At 35.9% G+C, this 7,592-nt stretch overlaps 1 long non-coding RNA gene across 1 annotated transcript; it reads left to right on the top strand.

Annotated features, from left to right (window-relative positions):
- Positions 1 to 2,001: 2,001 nt before the first annotated feature.
- On the top strand, positions 2,002 to 5,416 carry LOC119772091. Its single transcript, XR_005279220.1, has 4 exons — positions 2,002 to 2,079; positions 2,694 to 2,762; positions 3,504 to 3,629; positions 5,030 to 5,416. It is a non-coding gene; the product is annotated as an uncharacterized LOC119772091 (long non-coding RNA).
- The last annotated feature ends 2,176 nt before the right edge of the window (positions 5,417 to 7,592 follow it).

The raw sequence follows: 7,592 nt of genomic DNA, 5'->3' as shown, positions 1-7,592 counted from the left end.
TTCTATTATATATTCATTTATCCTATTTACTCACTATAAAAGTTTTCACTCAGTCTGTTTCTCTCTCAAGGCCACACAGTTCTCTGCAGGATGGTGTTTCTAGACCAGACAGCTTCTTTCAATAACAAACTAGATTCTTTCTCAAGGTTTATTCATAACATGTTACTGTTTAACCAAAGTGTCTGTCATTTGTTTTGACTTTGACTACTTTTGCATTGTTGCAAGTTAGGGGGGACGAATGCTTCTCTAGCAGAACAGGGCAGAATGCTGTGCCATTAGGGCTGTATGATGACTGTTCTCTTTTTGCAAAGATATGAATAAATGTGCCGACTAAGTGAAATCCATCGATCTCTTTTTATTTAACTAGGGTGAATAGTTGAATACTTTTTTTTACCACGACAGGGGTGAGAAAATAATTGTATGTATGTATATATATATATATATATATATATATATATATATCTCCAATCCATAGGTGCATCTCTTTATCAAGTTATTATAGTGGAGAATTTTAACATTCTTCAACGCGTGATTTTAACCTCATGAGTTTTTAACATGAGTTTTAACGTAGTCTTTAATTTAAGGGTCTCGAACTGAAATCCTCAAGCCAGGTAGTATCTTGCAACTTTTAGGTGTGTTTTGTTCTATAAACCTGAATCAAAAGGCTAAACAATTGTGCTAGCAGCAGTCACGTTTTGCTAATGAGCTCATAGTGGAAGCAGGTAAAGCAGAGACCCATATAAAACCGGCCTTCAAGGATTTCAGGTCAAGACCCCTGCTTTAATGCAATCTTAGTTGGCTTCGCTCAAAATGTGCAAAGTCCCACACATTAAAATTTTCCTTCTTCCGACCTTAAGGTGATCCATAACTATATAAGCAGAAGACAGTGAGTACTGTTTTTCTGATAACCGATTCCTGTTCAATCTTTTAATCATATATGAAATCTAAATTCAAGGTTGGTAACATACAGTACAAATAAAACAAGATTGATTTACAGAATGGCAGCAGAGGCAAATACATGACAGAAGATATCAAAAGCAATCTCATAACAAAAAACAAAAAAAAAGTTTTCTGAAATATGACACCTTTCCTTTGGAAGATAGTGGCAAATCTCTGGCTTCCAAAAATAATACTACATAAAAACAAAATTCAATTGTATAATGGTCTTAATTATTTTACTTAATAATAATAATTACTTAATTATTGTCATTTATTATCTCTTCTTTAATTTTTTTGCACTGTAGTGGTTACCAATCTTCTGAAAGCCGCTTTTGAATTTTCAAAAGCATGTTGTAAGAGGGTGATTGTGTGTTTGGTTTACCTCAGAACTTAGAGTGACATAATCTACGAGGTGGTAATGTCCCAGTTTTGCAGTTGTGGGCAATCTCATTCTCTACTATTTGTATACCGCCACCTTTAAAACCATAACAACAGACAAAAACTGTGTTTTATTGGTTTTAAGGCTAGAATTGAAATTGTTCCTTTTGATTGGTTCCTTATGCTGTAATAATGATGAACATAATCCACAAACCAAGCTTTTAATCTAACACTAATGACTAAATTGTGTCTAAATTACCAAACAATATGCTATTTAATAGATAAATAGCATATTGCAACAAATAATATAGCAATAAATAATAGATTAATTAAAAAGACAAAGCCTTAACCCGGGGTTCTGTACAAAAATTGCAAAAAGCACATACACTCAAAAAGAGCAAACATATTAGATTCAATACATTATTTTTTGGATTATTTCCTGTAAAATATACAACTACCATATTGTAGGTGTATAGGTAAGAGTGGAGTTTCCTTCGCATTGATACAGCTTTACCACATTTACTTTTCTTTAGTCCCAAAAATGCTGAACAGACCTAAACTCCACCTTAAGTCACTAGATCTCAGATCCTTTAACCTGGAACGAATCACCAGTCTCGATTTAAACTTAATAGTTTCTGTCAGCCAATCAAAAAAGGTTTTCATCTCCTATATAAGCTAAGTTTCTTTCTGTCAGCTCATAATACAAACTATGAAGTGTTAAACATGGATCTAATTGTTTTATTTTAATGCACTGCCAAAAAAGTAAGTATTCAAGACTTTTCGCTGATTTTTAACATCTTTCTGAGAGAGAACAGTTAATATCCTTTCTAATATTCCTAACAGAAAGCTTTGTTCTGCCTGTTTTTTTTTAGAGCAGCTATTTTTCTTACTCTGACTACCTATGTGTGCTCTGTCATCCTCTGACATTGGAAATGGCTCAGAGCTCATTTGCCTGGCTGTGTCTTTCCTGGACAGGGGCACTTTTGGAGCCAGTTAACAGTTACCACTTGTATATCTGCTTGTTTTTGAATGTCTGTTTCTATCTCCTTCAACCACAGTCACTCTTGGGACTAGAAGCAAAAGAACCAGGCTACTGCTGAGCCTGGTTTTGCTGGGTGTTACTTCTTGTTAAAAGGGAGTTTTTCCTCTCCACAGTTGCTACAAGAAAGGATTGCTCTTGAGTGAATGACTCAAAGAGGTCAGCTGGTTTTCTTTAGAGAACTTTGTTCCAATCTGATTGTTTGATCTGGTTGAATTTTCTCTGTAACATGCCCACAGATTACATGTGATTTGAGTCGACGCTTTATAAATAAACTGAATTGAAATGTATTATATTCAGAAGCATGAATTTGATATATTTTTGCCCTTTCGTACAGGTGAAATGTTCAATAACGACACCACCACGGCTATCACTCAGGAGACTGAAATTAGAAGAGCTGAAGATGGTGAGACAGTGACTTCATCCTGCTCCTTTAAATATGATGCTGGTTCATAATTTTTGTGGTGCAAGCAAAAGCAGCAAACTGGAAAATCCTGGAATTTCCCCTAAATTGGAAAACAGATTCCCAGATGTGACAAGGTTCAAAAGAGATTATCGGTGGTCAGTGATCAGACTTCAGATTAATGAATGTGTTATTTGTGTTATTTTAACACATTCTGGAGTTTTTTCTCCATGACAAGAAATTTCCCTTAAAACAGCTCATTGATACCCTATAGCTGAAACTACTGCAACTTTGAGAATCTGTGCACAGTACCTGTGTTATATTTCAGGATACAAGGTCTCTGGTTGCAGGGTCTTACTACGTTGCTCTACCATCCTGTGGAGTGGTTGCTTGATAAATAAGTTCTAGAATAGAGTGCATTTTCCCTACATTTGAGTGGGTTTTTAAAATATCTGCGAATGGAATGAGTATTTTGGCCCCTAAATATGTGCCCTGTTTAAAATAAGATAATATTTTGTTATATGTAAAAGTCTTTTTTCCAGTTGAAGATTGTTTTACTTACCTATTCAAATCAATTACTTACTTTAAGATGAACTTGCCTTTATTTTTCTTTTTGGAGTGAATTGGTACGTCGTTATTAGCAGTTGTCCAATCACCTTAAAAGGAATGAATTTTATCATATAGACGTCTTAAATAACACTAATAATACCACTGGTCTTTTTTGTATTTTCTTGTCTCCAATAGTCCAATCCCTCCTAGTGTACTGTTTGAGTGTGGTTCTGGCACTATCCATCCTTGGGCTCCTTGGTCTCCTTGTTTTGTCTTCCCAAGTGCGCAGCCTAAACCTAAAGCTCTTGTCTGCCTGCAAAGGTAAGTTCATCAAGGAGGTTTTAATCTACCTGAATCAGCCTGAAAGAACTGTTCAGTCATGCTTTTGCTTTTAGAAACTGGCAACCTGAGATTTTCTGCAACCACACCAGTTTTGGTAGGTCCAATTTAAAAAATACCTTTTCAACTTTTCTTTACTTGTGAAGAGTGATTTTAATATATGCTGCACTGCATTATCTGTAGTGTTTCTTGACATTTTTTAGGGATGTTTAAAGCAGTTATAATCGCATATAAACCCTTCTTAGCCATTTGTGTAATGTTGGTGTTAATCACATTTACAACGCGTAAATGTGATTAACACCAACCGACGATGCCATCTTGTCTCCATGTTAGTTTAGTATAGCATTTTAGCTATGTATAGAGTTTAATTTAGTTGTAGAGTGTTAGCTAATTTCAGAAATGCAAACATTTCCTAACATAAAAAGTTGGTATGGACATGTATTTCTTAGGTCCCAGAATATGGCCGCTCACACTGAGCTTGGTTCTGCTGAGGGTTTCTTTCTTTTAAAAAGAAGTTTTTTCTCTCCACTGTTGGGGCATGCATGTTGTGTTTGATGTAGAGTCAACAACACAATGCTAGCAAACAGTGGCATCATGTGCAGGAATTTTCCCTGCAATCTTAGGGTTGTCGGTTGGAGCTGTGAGTCCGGCTTTCAGTTTTGTTGTGTCCTTTGGGCGAGACATTTCACCTCCATTACCTATTGATGGTGGTCAGAGGACCCATTTACAATATATTTTGCCATAATCAGTGTGTGTGTTTGTGCTTGAATGGGTTTATGACTGAATATAGTGTAAATCGCTTCGGTCAAGTCTCCATACTTGAAAAATTAAAGGCCATTTAACAAATTTCTATTCTTTCTACATGCTTACAAATCAGGTAAATTCAATAATAGTGCAATCAGCTAGTTTTCCCTTTATAAAAACTTTAGCCAAACTGACTGTATGACTTGATTGAATAGATTCTGTAAAGTGCCTCGAGATGACATGTGTTGTGATTTGGCGCTATTACAAACAACGGAATTCAACTGAAACAAATATTAGCTAACTTGTTGCAATAAAGATGTTGCTCCCTTTTTTATTGTCCACATTTATTTGTTTATTCTTTTGCTCTATAATTACTCCAACAAATCATGTTTAAATGATTAAACCAGAGGTTTTTTAAATCTTTCCCCTAGATCTTAACCTTTAATTATCACATTTTAAACATCATGAAATATTTAAGGTTGCTAGTTGCTTTTCAACGTGTTTTAACAACAAGAGGTTTCTGTTTTATTTTACTGATCAAGGTGAGCAAATATTGATTTTTCTTCATTTTTTTTTTTTTGTTTTTTAAGGCAATTTGTTTTAGCTTTTGTGATGTTAACACTTGTCACACAATGCAGGATGATGATGAACAGAGTCCCTATTATGCTGCTGTGAGTCTAAGGAATGGAAGTGGACAACAGAATCAAGAGGACCCAGACGGTGATTGTATGTACACCAAAGTAAGAGGCAGAAAAGAGCCAATGTCCAAAGCAAGAAACCAACAACTCATGACGGATTCAACCCTGTGTGAATGATGAAAACCCCCTAAAATAATTTCCTCAGCAATGTCTGCAAACCTCACTCATGTGGTGACTGTTTGGCCCTCCACTGTTGTGGTAAAGTTGTTGCTTTTGCAAAACAGAAGTTTCCACTGGTGGAAACAGAACTAAAACGTGAAGTGTTGGCATGCAGTCCACTTTAACCTGCTGTCACAGGTTAATCTTGCAGTACCTGCTGTATGACTAGAAAATGAAAGTATCATACTGACCCAAATATAGAACGACCACGATTATAAAACAACCTCCTCTTTTCAGGACCGTTTTTAGGAACAAAACAAAAAGACGCAAAAAAGAAAACACTAATAAACCAAACCTATTTGGTTTAAAGAAACTATTTTATGTTGAAGTGCAAAGAATTTTGTTAAAATAATACTGCATTGAAATATTTGTAGGTCTGCTCAGTGGAGGCATTGCTGCCTTGCAGCAAGAAGGTTCTGGGTTCAAATCCCAGCCCTGGGTCTTTCTGCATGGAGTTTGCATGTTCTCCCTGGATGGGTTCTGGCTTGCATGGGTTCTCTCCGGGTACCCCGGCTTCCTCCCACAGTCCAAAAACATGACTGTTAGGTTAATTGGCTTCTCTAGATTCTCCTTAGGTGTGAGGTTGTATGTCCTGTTTGTCTCGGTGTTGCCCTGCGATGGACTGGCGACCTGTCCAGGGTGTACCCCGCCTCTCGCCCATTGACAGCTGGAGATAGGAACCAGCACCCCTCGCGACCCCAATTGGGACAAGACTGTCAGATAATGGATGAATGGATGAAAGATTTGTGCAATTAAACAAATAAAAATTTTTTAAAAAATCACAGAAATCTTGCAACACTTCAACTCTAATGTAATCTAAACTTTCCTCACGGAACATCTCAAAAACCTGCATGAGGCAGCAAACATCCCCTGCTTCGCTGCCCTCACTGTCACTCCTACTTTTACCCTGCAGCTCTGCAATTTTTTGATAAGCTTTTATTTTGCTGTTCACATTTTTCCTGTCTTTTTTTAACTTTTTGTCATCTTCTGACATTTCATTCTGTAACATCATATTTCTTTGTTGCCTGACAGTTGTTTGATGCCTCCGCTGCGTTGACCACCATTATTTAAAAAATGGCGTCATTACTCCGCATCAAATGTTTGCAAACTTGGCTGACTTTTTATCCACTCCCTTCTAGGGAGCGATTCCCCATTTGTACCACCCTTGTCACTTCTTCTCTGTTGTGATAGAAAGATGACCCCAGCCAAGTCTCTGGCTTTACAAAAAATGGGAGCCCTCTGCTGTTGCAATCATGTAGCGACTCCAGGCAACTGTTGGCCTGTATAATGGTTATGATCCCATTTATAAGATGAATCCACATTTTCACATTGATTTTAATGAAAAAAATCTTGTCCTATATTCGGGTCAATATGGTACTTGTAATTCCTGCCCATTACAAAGTGTCAACCGTCAAAATGTGTAATACTGTATATATTAGCTGCTAGACCAATACATAAAAGTGTATATTGTAAAGTTTTATAATGGTGATCTAAATATTTTTTTAAATAAAACTCTATAAACTGTATTGTGTTGCTATTGTATCCTCTGACATCCTTAAATGATAACCAGTCTAACCAATTGTCTACAGAAAGTGCATATTTATGAAATAGTGTCCAGCGAAGTGATGGTGCCACTGACAGACTCATGGAGGCTGTTTCCTGTTTGCCAAAAAGAATAATTTAGGTCTCATTTGTTTACCAATTTTGCATTCTTTTCCCCTTATATCTTTGGGGGGGAAAAGTATTAATATGTAATCCAGTTAAATAAAGGAGATAAATTGTAATTCAGTCATAGCAGCAGTTATTTTTTTCATTGAATTTTTTATAGATATCTTAATATCTTCTTCTTTATTTACTTTTTTTGTTTGTAAATGATCTGTGAAGTGGATGGTTATAACTTATGACACCTTCTAACTAGGAAGAGAATGTGTGTTGTTACTCCAAATTAACAATGGGACCCTCCACTCTCTCATTAATGCTCTCACCATCTGTGGGTTACTTTATACTCAAGATATTTTTATTAATTTTAAATGGTAACTTAAACTGTCCTCTGGGATATACTCAAACGTTAGCAAATTGTTTTATAATATTTAATATATGTTTGGGCTTTTTTTGGTCTGCTTCTAAAGCATCATGTTATTAACAATCATGAACCTCTTGGAAACCAAACATGAAATATGTCTAAAGCAACAGTAGCATGGCTTATTCTTGTCCTGATGAAAACAAGGAATAAAAAAAAAAAAAAAAAGTCAGGATTATGTATTTTTTTAAAACAACATATTTTTTCCAAGATGAAAAAACACACACCTCTTGACCTTTGAAAAAGTTGAACGTACAAACAAAC

The sequence above is a fragment of the Cyprinodon tularosa genome, unplaced genomic scaffold (genome assembly GCF_016077235.1).
Source record: "Cyprinodon tularosa strain WSP-4 unplaced genomic scaffold, ASM1607723v1 ctg70, whole genome shotgun sequence".
Taxonomy (NCBI): domain Eukaryota; kingdom Metazoa; phylum Chordata; class Actinopteri; order Cyprinodontiformes; family Cyprinodontidae; genus Cyprinodon; species Cyprinodon tularosa.
Note: the sequence above shows the minus strand (reverse complement) of the source record. Positions and strands in the feature narration are given on the sequence as shown.